Consider the following 14174-nt stretch of genomic DNA (forward strand, 5'->3'; position numbering starts at 1 on the left):
TTGTGCAACAGGTTGTTCGGTGTTGAATAAAAATGTAAACTTTCCAGTTTGACTCACTAGGTTTGAGATTATACCTGAATATAGATTACAGTCCGGCAGATGGCGATATTGAGTCATTCCATGTTACCGTCCAATTGGCTATACTGTCCTATCCCATGTGGACGCTTTGTACATAAAACATTCTCCATTCAGGCTACAAAGGCGTCGATTTCCTGCTTAACTGTAATGACGAGAAGGCGAAAAATATGTGCGTTTTTAAAAATGAAACAGCATTTTCCTCCATGCTTTGTGTCTAATGCTACTTCCTGACATTGTGTACAGCATTCGAGCCAAGTGTAAACAACAGACTGCTGCAACCTGATTGGCTGCACACCATACACAACAACGGGACTAGCATTTATCCACTAGAAGGGTGGTGGAAAATTGAGTTTCCTAAAGTATGCATATTTTCCCTGTTTTCCCACCTTCTCGCCATTAAATCAAGTTTAAGGAGCCTGAATGTAGAATGTTTTAAGTACGAAACGGCTGCATGGATTCCCATTGGACAATAAGATGACTTAATATTGATAAGATGAAACAACTTTTGGGCTAACCTTGAAAATATGCACTGTACTGTTAATTTATTTTAAATGAAGGAAATTAGTCTTTAAATTAAATTCAGTTTATTATCGCCATTTGACAACAAAAAACAGGACAAACAGATCTGGAGCCAGGATAGTGGTTCCAGTCCTTTATAGGTGCCCCATTTTTCTTGTATGGCTGCAGTGCAGTCTCACCTCAATAACAGTGACAGTTTTGACAGGTAAGTATTCAAAGGAGCGCAGACACAAGATGGGCTGGGAGGAACAGTGAGAGAGAGCGAGCAAGTGTGAATGGAATGCTGAGTGAAAGATTGAACAGAACACAGTCCTTACGTACAGTCATTGTGATGCACATTTCTCCTTGTCTCATCTGGGTGATAGTCAGACTAGTCTCCCTGTGTAGGCTGCTAGCAGTGGTGTATGGCATCAGACAGGCTATTGTGTTGTATCAATAAGGAAGGGAGGCTTACAGACTAAAGGACATACAAGTACCAAGGACATGGCATCTTTATCCTCAGTGGGGTATGGTTCAGTAGGCCTGGGAATTGCCAGGGACCTCAGGATACAATATTATCCAAGTCATTTTATTTGTCACATGCTTTGTAAACAACAAGTTTAGACAAACAGTGAAATGCAGAGGAAAAAAGGAATAAGTACAAAATGAGGAATGATAATTTGGCTGTATACACGGGGTACCAGTAATAAGTAGAAGTGTAGGGGTGCAAATTAATTGAGGTTGATATGTACAGTTGAAGTCAGATGTTTACATACACCTTAGCCAAATACATTTAAACTCAGTTTTTCACAATTCCTGACATTTAATCCTAGTAAAAATTCCCTGTCTTAGGTCAGTTAGGATCACCACTTTATTTTAAAATGTGAAATGTCAGAATAATAGTAGAGTGATTTATTTAAGCTTTTATTTCTTTCATCACATTCCCAGTGGGTCAGAAGTTTACATACTCAATTAGTATTTGGTAGCATTGCTTTTTTAAATGGTTTAACTTGGGTGAAATGTTTCAGGTTTCTTTCCACAAGCTTCCCACAATAAGTTGGGTGAATGTTGGCCCATTCCTCCTGACAGAGCTGGTGTTACGGATTCAGATTAACAGGCCTCTTTGCTCACACACGCCTTCAGTTCTGCCCACATCTTTTCTATAGGATTGAGGTCAGGGCTTTGTGATGGCCACACCAATACCTTGACTTTGTTGTCCTTAAGCCATTTTGCCACAACTTTGGAAGTATGCTTGGGATCATTGTACATTTGGAAGACCCATTTGTGACCAAGCTTTAACATCCTGACTGATGTCTTGGGATGTTGCTTCAATATATCCACATAATTTTCCTGCCTCATGATGCCATTTGTTTTGTGAAGTGCACCAGTCCCTCCTGCAGCAAAGCACCCCCACAACATGATGCTGCCACCCCTGTGCTTCACGGTTTGGATGGAGTTCTTCGGCTTGCAAGCCTCCCCCTTTTTCCTCCAAACATAATGATGGTCATTATGGCCAAACAGTTCTATTTTTGTTTCATCAGACCTGAGGACATTTCTCCAAAAAGTATGATCTTTGTCACCATGTGCAATTGCAGACCGTAGTCTGGCTTTTTTATGGCGGTTTTGGAGCAGTGGCTTCTTCCTTGCTGAGCGGCCTTTCAGGTTATGTCGATATATGACTAGTTTTACTGTGGATATAGATACTTTTGTACCGTTTTCCTCCAGCATCTTCACAAGGTCCTTTGTTGCTGTTCTGGGATTGATTTGCACTTTTCTCACCAACGTACGTTCATTTCTTGGAGCCAGAATGCATCTGGTATGACGGCTGTGTGGTCCCAAGGTATTTATACTATACGTACTATTGTTTGTACAGATTAACGTGTTACCTTCAGGAGTTTGGAAATTGCTCCCAAGGATGAACCAGACTTGTGGAGGTCTGAATTTTTTTTCTGAGGTCTTGGCTGATTTCTTTTGATTTTCCCATGATGTCAAGCAAAGAGGCACTGAGTTTGAAGGTAGGCCTTGTGGAGGTCTGAATTTTTTTTCTGAGGTCTTGGCTGATTTCTTTTGATTTTCCCATGATGTCAAGCAAAGAGGCACTGAGTTTGAAGGTAGGCCTTGAAATACATCCACAGGTACACCTCCAATTGACTCCAATTATATAATTTTCTGGAATTTTCCAAGGTGTTTAAAGGCACAGTCAACTTAGTGTATGTACACTTCTGACCCACTGGAATTGTGATACAGTGAAATAATCTGTCTAAACAATTGTTGGAAAAATTACTTGTGTCATGCACAAAGTACATGTCCTAACCGTCTTGCCAAAACTAGAGTGGAGTGGTTGAAATACAAGTTTTAATGACTCCAACCTAAGTGTATGTAAACTTCCGCTTTCAACTGTACATATAGGTAGGGATAAAGTGACTAGGCAATGGGATAGATAATAAATAGTAACGGCAGCGTAAGTGATGAGTCAAAAGAGATTAGTGCAAAAAGGTTCATTGCAGATATTCCAGGTAATTACTGGTTAAGTAGTTTGCAGTCTTATAGCTTGGCGGTAGAAGTGGTTCAGTGTCCTGTTGGTCCCAGAATTGGTGCGTCGGTACTACTTGTTGTGTGGTAGCAGAGAGAACAGTCTATGACTTGGGTGGATGGAGTCTTTGACAACTTTTTTGTGCCTTCCTCTGACACTGCCTGGTATAGATGTCCTGGATGGCAGAGCTTGGCCCCAGTGATGTACTGGGCTGTCCGCACTACTCTCTGTAGCTCCTTGTGGTTGGATGCCGAGCAGTTGTCATACCAAGCAGTGATGCAGCCAGTCAAAATGCTCTCAATGGTGCAGCTGTAGAACTTTTTGAGCACCTGGGGACCCACGCCAAATCTTTTCTGCCTCCTGAGGGGGAAGAGGTGTTGTCATGCCCTCTTCACGAATGTGTTGAATGTGTGTGCACCATAATGATGGTGTTAGAGTTGTGCGCGGCTACGCAGTCGTAGGTTAAGAGGAAGTACAGTAGGGGACAAATCACGCGCCCCTGAGGGGCCCCTATGTTGAGGGTCAGCCTGGCGTATGTGTTGCCTACTCTCACCACCTGGGGGCGGCCCGTCAAGTGATCCAGTTGCAGAGGGAGGTGTTTAATCCCTGGGTCCTTAGTTTAGTGATGAATTTACAGGACACAATGGTGTTGAATGCTGAGCTGTAGTCAATGAACAGCATTCTCACATACAGTGGGGAGAACAAATATTTGATACACTGCCGATTTTGAAGGTTTTCCTACTTACAAAGCATGTAGAGATCTGTAATTTTTATCATGCTTCAACTGTGAGAGACGGAATCTAAAAAAAAAATCCAGAAAATCACGTATGATTTTTAAGTAATTAATTTGCGTTTTATTGCATGACATAAGTATTTGATTACCTACCAACCAGTAAGAATTCCGGCTCTCACAGACCTGTTACTTTTTATTTATTAATCCCTCCTGTTCTCCACTCATTATCTGTATTAACTGCACCTGTTTGAACTCGTTAGCTGTATAAAAGGCACCTGTCCACACACTCAATCAGGTGTGTTTACGGACATATTCAATCAATCCCTATACCAGTCTGCTGTTCCCACATGCTTCAAGAGGGCCACCATTGTTCCTGTTCCCAAGAAAGCTAAGGTAACTGAGCTAAACGACTACCGCCCCGTAGCACTCACTTCCGTCATCATGAAGTGCTTTGAGAGACTAGTCAAGGACCATATCACCTCCACCCTACCTGACACCCTAGACCCACTCCAATTTGCTTACCGCCCAAATAGGTCCACAGACGATGCAATCTCAACCACACTGCACACTGCCCTAACCCACCTGGACAAGAGGAATACCTATGTGAGAATGCTGTTCATCGACTACAGCTCGGCATTCAACACCATAGTACCCTCCAAGCTCGTCATCAAGCTCGAGACCCTGGGTCTCGACCCCGCCCTGTGCAACTGGGTACTGGACTTCCTGACGGGCCGCCCCCAGGTGGTGAGGGTAGGCAACAACATCTCCTCCCCGCTGATCCTCAACACGGGGCCCCACAAGGGTGCGTTCTGAGCCCTCTCCAGTACTCCCTGTTCACCCACGACTGCGTGGCCACGCACGCCTCCAACTCAATCATCAAGTTTGCGGATGACACAACAGTGGTAGGCTTGATTACCAACAACGACGAGACGGCCTACAGGGAGGAGGTGAGGGCCCTTGGAGTGTGGTGTCAGGAAAATAACCTCACACTCAACGTCAACAAAACTAAGGAGATGATTGTGGACTTCAGGAAACAGCAGAGGGAACACCCCCTATCCACATCGATGGAACAGTAGTGGAGAGGGTAGCTAGTTTTAAGTTCCTCGGCATACACATCACAGACAAACTGAATTGGTCCACTCACACTGACAGCGTCGTGAAGAAGGCGCAGCAGCGCCTATTCAACCTCAGGAGGCTGAAGAAATTCGGCTTGTCACCAAAAGCACTCACAAACTTCTACAGATGCACAATCGAGAGCATCCTGGCGGGCTGTATCACCGCCTGGTACGGCAACTGCTCCGCCCTCAACCGTAAGGCTCTCCAGAGGGTAGTGAGGACTGCACAACGCATCACCGGGGGCAAACTACCTGCCCTCCAGGACACCTACACCACCCGTTGTTACAGGAAGGCCATAAAGATCATCAAGGACATCAACCACCCGAACCACTGCCTGTTCACCCCGCTATCATCCAGAAGGCGAGGTCAGTACAGGTGCATCAAAGCTGGGACCGAGAGACTGAAAAACAGCTTCTATCTCAAGGCCATCAGACTGTTAAATAGCCACCACTAACATTGAGTGGCTGCTGCCAACACACTGTCATTGACACTGACCCAACTCCAGCCATTTTAATAATGGGAATTGATGGGAAATGATGTAAATATATCACTAGCCACTTTAAACAATGCTACCTTATATAATGTTACTTACCCTACATTATTCATCTCATATACATATGTATATACTGTACTCTACAACATCGACTGCATCCTTATGTAACACATGTATCACTAGCCACTTTAACTATGCCACTTTGTTTACTTTGTCTACACACTCATCTCATATGTATATACTGTACTCGATACCATCTACTGTATGCTGCTCTGTACCATCACTCATTCATATATCCTTATGTACATATTCCTTATCCCCTTACACTGTGTATAAGACTGTAGTTTTGGAATTGTTAGTTAGATTACTTGTTGGTTATCACTGCATTGTCGGAACTAGAAGCACAAGCATTTCGCTACACTCGCATTAACATCTGCTAACCATGTGTATGTGACAAATAAAATTTGATTTTATTTGATTTGAGACTCCAACCTCTCCACAATGGCCAAGACCAGAGAGCTGTGTAAGGACATCAGGGTTAAAATGGTAGACCTGCACAAGGCAGGGATGGGTTACAGGACAATAGACAAGCAGCTTGGTGAGAAGGCAATAACTGTTGGCACAATTATTAGAAAATGAAAGAAGTTCAAGATGACGGTCAATCACCCTCGGTCTGCGGCTCCATGCAAGATCTCACCTCGTGGGGCATCAATGAGGAAGGTGAGGGATCAGCCCAGAACTACACTGCAGGACCTGGTCAATGACCTGAAGAGAGCTGGGACCACAGTCTCAAAGAAAACTATTAGTAACACTACACTGTCATGGATTAAAATCCTGCAGCGCATGCAAGGTCCCCCTGCTCAAGCCAGCGCATGTCCAGGCCCATCTGAAGTTTGCCAATGACCATCTGGATGATCCAGAGAAGGTCATGTGGTCTGATTAGATGAAAATAGAGCTTTTTGGTCTAAACTCCACTCGCTGTGTTTGGAGGAAGAAGGATGAGTACAACACCAAGAACACCTTCCCAAACCATGAAGCATGGAGGAGGAAACATCATTCTTTGGGGGATGCTTTTCTGCAAAGGGGACAGGACGACTGCACCTTATTGATTGGAGGATGGATGGGGCCATGTTTCGCGAGATCTTGGCCAACAATCTCCTTCCCTCAGTAAGAGCATTGAAGATTGGTCGTGCCTGGGTCTTCCAGCATGACAACGACCCGAAACACACGGCCAGGGCAACTAAGGAGTGGCTCCGTAAGAAGCATCTCAAGATCCTGGAGTCGCCTAGCCAGTCTCCAGACCTGAACTCAATAGAAAATCTTTTGAGGGAGCTGAAAGTCCGTATTGCCCAGCGACAGCCCCGAAACCTGAAGGATCTGGAGAAGGTCTGTATGGAGGAGTGGGCCAAACCTGCAGTGTGTGCACACCTGGTCAAGAACCACAGGAAATGTATGATTTCTGTAATTGCAAACAAAGGTTTCTGTGCCAAATATTAAGTTCTGCTTTTCTGATGTATCAAATACTTATGTCATGCAATAAAATGCAAATGAATGACTTAAAAATCATACAATGTGATTTTCTGGAATTTTTGTTTTAGATTCCATCTCTCACAGTTGAAGTGTACCTATCATAAAAATTACAGACCTCTTCATGCTTTGTAAGTAGGAAATCCTGCAAAATCGGCAGTGTATCAAATACTTGTTCTCCCCATTGTAGATATTCCTTTTGTACAGGTCGAGAAGGGCAGTGTGGAATGCAATAGAGACTGTGTCATCTGTGGATCTGTTGGGGATGTATGCATATTGGATTGGGTCCAGGGTGTCTGGGAGGATGGTGTTGTGAGCCATGACCATAATTTCAGATGAGTGCTATGGGGCGATAGTCATTTAGACAGGGTACCTTGGGGTTCTGGGGCACCGGAGGAGAGGTTTATGGTCCGATTTGCCAAATTGAGGGAGAGTTTGTATGCGTGTCCGTGTTTGGAGTGAAGGTGATCTAGAGATTTATTTCCGCCTCTAGTTGAACAGGTGACATGCTGGTAGAAAGTAGGTGGAAACAGGTTTCAGTTTTTATACATTAAGTCACCGGCCAGTAGGAGCGCCGCCTCTGGGTGAGCATTTTCTTGTTGGCTTACGGCCCTATACAGCTCGTTGAGTGTGGTCTTAGTGCCAGCATCAGTTTGTAGTGGTAAATAGATAGCTACAAAAATGTAGATAAACTCTTTGTAAATAGTGTGGTCTATCATGAGGTGTGTATATATATATATATTTTTTTAATTGAACCTTTATTTAACTTGGCAAGTCAGTTAAGAAAAAATCGTATTTACAATGACTGCCTACCCCGGCCAAACCCGGACTACGCTGGGCCAATTGTGCACCTCTCTATGGGACTCCCAATCACATCCAGATGTGATTCAGTTTGGATTCGAACCAGGGACTGTAATGACGCCTCTAAACACTGAGATGCAGTGCCTTAGACCACTGCTCCACTTTGGAGCCCTAACTCAGGTGAGCAGAACCTTGAGACTGGAGGTCGGACGATTTTAATTAGGGCCAATATCAAGTTTTCATAACAATCGGTAATCGGCATTTTTGGACGCCGATTACATTGCATTCCACGAGGAAACTGCGTGGCAGGCTGACCACTTGTTTCGCAAGTGCAGCAAGGAGCCATGGTAAGTTGCTAGCTAGTATTAAACTTATCTTATAAAAAACAATCAATCTTCACAATCACTAGTTAACTACACATGGTTGATGATATTACTAGGTTAACTATAATCAATACGGTGCCTGTTCATTTATCATTGATTGACAGCCTACTTCGCCAAAACGGGGAATGAATTAACAAAAGCTCATTCACGAAAAAAGCACAATCATTGCACAAATGTACCTAACCATAAACATCAATGCCTTTCTCAAAAAATCAATACAAAGTATATATATTTTTAAACCTGCATATTTAGTTCAAATAAATGAATGTTAGCAAGCAATATTAACTAGGGAAATTGTGTCACTTCTCTTGCGTTCATTGCACATAGATTCAGAGTATATATATGTAACAGTTTGCACCGCCTCGCTCATTGCGAACTAGTTAGCCAGAATTTTACATAATTATGACGTAACATTGAAGGTTGTGCAATGTAAGAAGAATATTTAGACTTGGGGTTGTCACCTGTTTGATAAAATACGGAATGGTTCTGTATTTCACTGAAATAATAAATGTTTTGTTTTCTAAATGATAGTTTCCGGATTTGACCATATTAATGACAAACGGCTTGTATTTCTGTGTTTTATTATAATTATAATTTGAGACTAAATTGGTTTTATTGATGTATTTTATTAAGTGTTCATTCAGTATTGTTGTAATTGTCACAAATATATATGTACGTAAAAAAATGTATTTTTGTGTCTGATTAATCGGTATCGGCTTTTTTTTTGGAGGATCCTCCAATAATCGGTATCGGCGGCGAAAAATCATAATCGGCCGACCTCTACTTGAGACTTCCTTTAATATTAGAGATCGCACCAGTTGTTGTTTAAAAAAGAGATTCACACTCCCCTCTAAGCTTTGTTGATACACAAGTTTTGTCCTGCCAATGTTTAGAAAAAACAGCTAGATTTCTATTTACTATTTACTATGTCCTTGACTCGGAGATACATAGGATATTCCAGTTAAGATAATGGTTGTGCGGTATCCAGATTTTCATACCGTCCCTCTGGGATTTATGGTATAACCGGCTTAGTACACAAGGGGGCACCAAAAACGTCATAAAAGCTCATTTGGCATCTAAACTCAGCAAAAAAAGAAATGTCCTCTCACTGTCAACTGGGTTTATTTTCAGCAAATGTAATGTGTAAATATTTGTACGAACATAACAAGATTCAACAACTGAGACAAGCCACCAGGCCACCAGCTGAATTAAGTACTGCAGTGCAGATTTGCCAGTTCTTGCTGTGAGATGTTACCCCACTCTTCCACCAAGGCACCTGCAAGTTCCTGGACATTTCTAGGGGGAATGGCTTTAGCCTTCACCCTTCAATCCTACAGGTCCCAGATCCGAGCTCTTCACTGGCCATGGCAGAACACTGACATTCCTGTCTTGCAGAAAATTACACACAGAACGATCAGTATGGCTGGTGGCATTATCATGCTGGAGGGTCATGTCAGGATGAGGCTGCAGGAAGGTTACCACATGAGGGAGGAGGATGTCTTCCCTGTAACGCACAGCGTTAAGATTGCCTGCAATGACAACAAGCTCAGTCCGATGATGCTGTGACACACCGCCCCAGACCATGACGGACCCTCCACCTCCAAATCGATCCCACTCCAGAGTACAGGCCTCGGTGTAACGCTTATTCCTTTGACGATAAACGTGAATTCGACCATCACCCCTGGTGAGTCAAAACCGCGACTCGTCAGTGAAGAGCACCTTTTGCCAGTCCTGTCTGGTCCAGCGACGGTGGGTTTGTGCCCATAGGCGACGTTGTTGCTGATAATGTCTGGTGAGGACCTGCCTTGCAACAGGCCTACAAGCCCTCAGTCCAGCCTCTCTCAGCCTATTGTGGACAGTCTGAGCACTGATGGATGGATTGTGCATTCCTGGTGTAACTCGGGCAGTTATTGTTGCCATCCTGTACCTGTCCCGCAGGTGTGATGTTCGAATGTACCGATCCTGTGCAGGTGTTGTTACACGTGGTCTGCCACTGCGAGGATGATCAGCTGTCCGTCCTGTCTCTCTGTAGTGCTGTTTTAGGCGTCTCACAGTACGGACATGGCTATTTATTGCCCTGGTCACATCTGCAGTCCTCATGCGTCCTTGCAGCATGACTAAGGCAGATGAGCAGGGACCCTGGGCATCTTTCTTTTGGTGTTTTTCAGAGTCAGAAGAAAGACCTCTTTACTGTTCTAAGTGTTCATAACTGTGACCTTAATTGCCAACCGTCTGTAAGCTGTTGGTGTCTTAAAGAGCGTTCCATATGTGCGTGTTCATTAATTGTTTATGGTTCATTGACCAAGCATGGGAAAGTGTTTAAACCCTTTACAATGAAGATCTGTGAAGTTATTTGGATTTTTGCAAATTATCTTTGAAAGACAGGGTCCTGAAAAGGGGACGTTTCTTTTTTTTGCTGAGCCCATTGCCATAATAGCGGATTTCCTTGGAGGCTGCTAGTTCAATATGCTAACAAGTGCTAATGAAAATAAACAAACTGCAAGACAGGCAATTCAGATCATAAAGTTATACATATATAGGTAGTTGCTACCGTATGTCATTTTGGGTGAGTTTGGACATTTTACAAGCGGATGTGAACGAGAGACATTGCTAATGAACAAAGATTTGACGCATGCTTGTCTGAAGGAAGAACAGTACTGCCTCTCCAGCAGCATGTCTGCATGGAGTCACTAGGGCGACGGGCCTCCTCTGCTCGGAGAAGAGGGGGGAGACGCAGACTGGCCGAGAACAAAACGCAAGGAAATCAAGATGGCAGTGGCAGCTGTACAAATATCTCATCAAAAGGGCTTTGACTTCTCAAACTCTCAGAAAGCAAACAGAATACAGTGCCCCGTCACCTGATTAATTCAGCCACTTACTTGGGTCTTTTCACACTTGGTCCCTTTCAGACATTTTTTGTTATGTCAGTGCGGTTGCTTAATTTTTTTGTGCAGCGTGAACACTCCAAATGAACTCAGACCCCTCAAAAGAGCCCCCCGAAGCGAACCGAACTGAGACCTCTCGAGGGGTGGTCTGGGTTCGGTTCACTTGAATTCTGATATCCGGTTCCTTTTTTTTAGGGCAATGTGAATGCAAAGCTCCCTGGGTTCGCTTTTCATTATTCCTGCACCACACACTGCAACACCGTTTCAAATGCTATAAACCCTCATGGTGCCACAAAAGATGGATGGTGTGCAGGTTCTCAAGAAAAATCTGCTGTTTTTGAATATTGATTAGCGATTGTCAAGGACGCACAGAAATTCAAAAATGTGTGTAGCTTTTAGTTAAGATTATTTGTTTGCGACGTGATCTATAGCCTGAGCTTCATCAGCTGTTCATTGATTGTAGGATTTGAATAGTGTGAAGATAACTTATTTGGTGAAAATCACAACATGGAGTACAACATCTAATCTAGCTCTTAAAGGGGTAGTAGCCTACCATGGGTGTATAATTTAATTACAGCATTATTTATTGTGCAGTTATTCTATTGCTATTTATTCTGTTACTATGACATGTACAAGCATGGGAAACTAGTCATGGTTAGATACTCAATTTTCAAATGGTTGGCAATTTAAATGGCTACCACTCTATAGACCAGTTACTTGCAGCGCCAGCTGAATACATTACAAATGGTTAAGAAACTACACATTCACAGTCTGTAGCTGTATATGTAAAATAGTCTAGGAAACTCGACCGAAGACTAAAGAAGAACATTTCCCTGTCAAACGACCATTGGTACGTCTGACGTATCCATTATAAGACAAGCTCCAGCTACTAAATACATTTTGACGTCTGGGGAACACAACCAGAGACTTCTGATGAATAACTCTCTCCACAGAAAATGGACCTGGCGATTTCAACAGTGAGCCGACAAAATATAAGCTTAAATATGTACATTGCAATTATTTTCGAAAGAGCGGCCGTTCATGTGCAAAGTATTAGCATTTCCATAAGCATATAGTTATCAACTGTATGAAGAGGGTCCATTCTGTCTTTCCTGCTCTTTATCTGTCCCCACCCCCTTTCCATTGACTAACCTGATATGACGGCTACGAAGACCTCTAGGGACTTTTCATTGCATTTATGTAGTAATCTGTGTGTAAGATATCCTGTTTATGTAATTCTGTGTGATTATTTAGTAAGTAAATAAATAATGAAGCCAATTAATATATTGGTGATTCATCATTTATGTTAGAGTTTTGCGATATTCAGAACAAGACTGATTAGAAGGTAACAATTAATAAATGAATGACTGAAATTTAAGATCTTTATCTTTAAGAGTTAATTTGGAAAACGGTAACTCGTTAAATAAGCACAAAAATAATATTGAGATATTGTCAAAACGATACAATGTCAGAAATATTATCCTGATATGTAACTGTATAAAAAACTTTAAAAATCAACATTCAGTGCATCAACGAGTCGATCTCGGTCTCCTTCTCCATCCTCTCCATCCTCTCCATCCTCTCTCTCTCTCTCTCTGTCTCCTCTCTCTCCTCTCTCTCTCTCCTCTCTCTCTCTCCTCTCTTTGTCTCCTCTCTCTGTCTCCTCTCTCTGTCTCCTCTCTCTGTCTCCTCTCTCTGTCTCCTCTCTCTGTCTCCTCTCTCTGTCTCCTCTCTCTGTCTCCTCTCTCTGTCTCCTCTCGCGCTCTCGCTCTCGCTCGCTCTCGCTCTCTCGCTCTCTCGCTCTCTCGCTCTCGCTCTCGCTCTCGCTCTCGCTCTCGCTCTCGCTCTCGCTCTCTCGCTCTCTCGCTCTCTCGCTCTCGCTCTCTCTCTCGCTCTCGCTCCTCGCTCTCTCGCTGTCCCTCTCTCTCTCTCGCTGTCCCTCTCTCGCTCTCCCTCTCGCTCTCTCGCTCTCTCTCTCTCTCGCTGTCCTCTCTCTCTCTCGCTGTCCCTCTCTCTCTCTCTCGCTGTCCCTCTCTCTCTCTCGCTGTCCCTCTCTCTCTCGCTGTCCCTCTCTCTCTCTCGCTGTCCCTCTCTCTCTCTCGCTGTCCCTCTCTCTCTCTCGCTGTCCCTCTCTCTCTCTCGCTGTCCCTCTCTCTCGCTGTCCCTCTCTCTCTCTCGCTGTCCCTCTCTCTCTCTCGCTGTCCCTCTCTCTCTCTCGCTGTCCCTCTCTCTCTCTCGCTGTCCCTCTCTCTCTCTCGCTGTCCCTCTCTCTCTCTCGCTGTCCCTCTCTCTCTCTCGCTGTCCCTCTCTCTCTCTCGCTGTCCCTCTCTCTCTCTCGCTGTCCCTCTCTCTCTCTCGCTGTCCCTCTCTCTCTCGCTGTCCCTCTCTCTCTCTCGCTGTCTCTCTCTCTCTCTCTCTCGCTGTCTCTCTCTCTCTCTCTCGCTGTCTCTCTCTCTCTCTCGCTGTCTGTCTCTCTCTCTCTCGCTGTCTCTCTCTCGCTGTCTCTCGTCTCTCTCTCTGTCTCTCTCTCGCTGTCTCTCGCTGTCTCTCTCTCTCTCTCTCGCTGTCTCTCTCTCTCTCTCTCGCTGTCTCTCTCTCTCTCGCTGTCTCTCTCTCTCTCTCTCTCGCTGTCTCTCTCTCTCTCTCTCTCGCTGTCTCTCTCTCTCTCTCTCTCTCGCTGTCTCTCTCTCTCTCTCGCTGTCTCTCTCTCTCTCTCTCTCGCTGTCTCTCTCTCTCTCTCTCTCTCGCTGTCTCTCTCTCTCTCTCTCGCTGTCTCTCTCTCTCTCTCTCTCGCTGTCTCTCTCTCTCTCTCTCTCGCTGTCTCTCTCTCTCTCTCTCTCGCTGTCTCTCTCTCTCTCTCTCTCGCTGTCTCTCTCTCTCTCTCTCGCTGTCTCTCTCGCTCTCTCTCGCTGTCTCTCTCTCTCTCTCTCTCGCTGTCTCTCTCTCTCTCTCTCTCGCTGTCTCTCTCTCTCTCTCTCTCTCGCTGTCTCTCTCTCGCTGTCTCTCTCTCGCTGTCTCTCTCTCTCTCTCGCTGTCTCTCTCTCTCTCTCTCGCTGTCTCCTCTCTCTCTCTCGCTGTCTCTCTCTCTCTGCTGTCTCTCGCTGTCTCTCTCGCTGTCTCTCTCGCT

General features: G+C 44.4%; 1 protein-coding gene across 5 annotated transcripts in view; it reads left to right on the forward strand.

The window, feature by feature from the left end:
* Window positions 1-14174, forward strand: part of atad2b (ATPase family AAA domain containing 2B) — a 153975-nt gene that overhangs the window by 1121 nt on the left and 138680 nt on the right. The window lies entirely within an intron of this gene.

Source organism: Oncorhynchus gorbuscha, linkage group LG14 (genome assembly GCF_021184085.1).
Source record: "Oncorhynchus gorbuscha isolate QuinsamMale2020 ecotype Even-year linkage group LG14, OgorEven_v1.0, whole genome shotgun sequence".
Classification (NCBI taxonomy): Eukaryota; Metazoa; Chordata; class Actinopteri; order Salmoniformes; family Salmonidae; genus Oncorhynchus; species Oncorhynchus gorbuscha.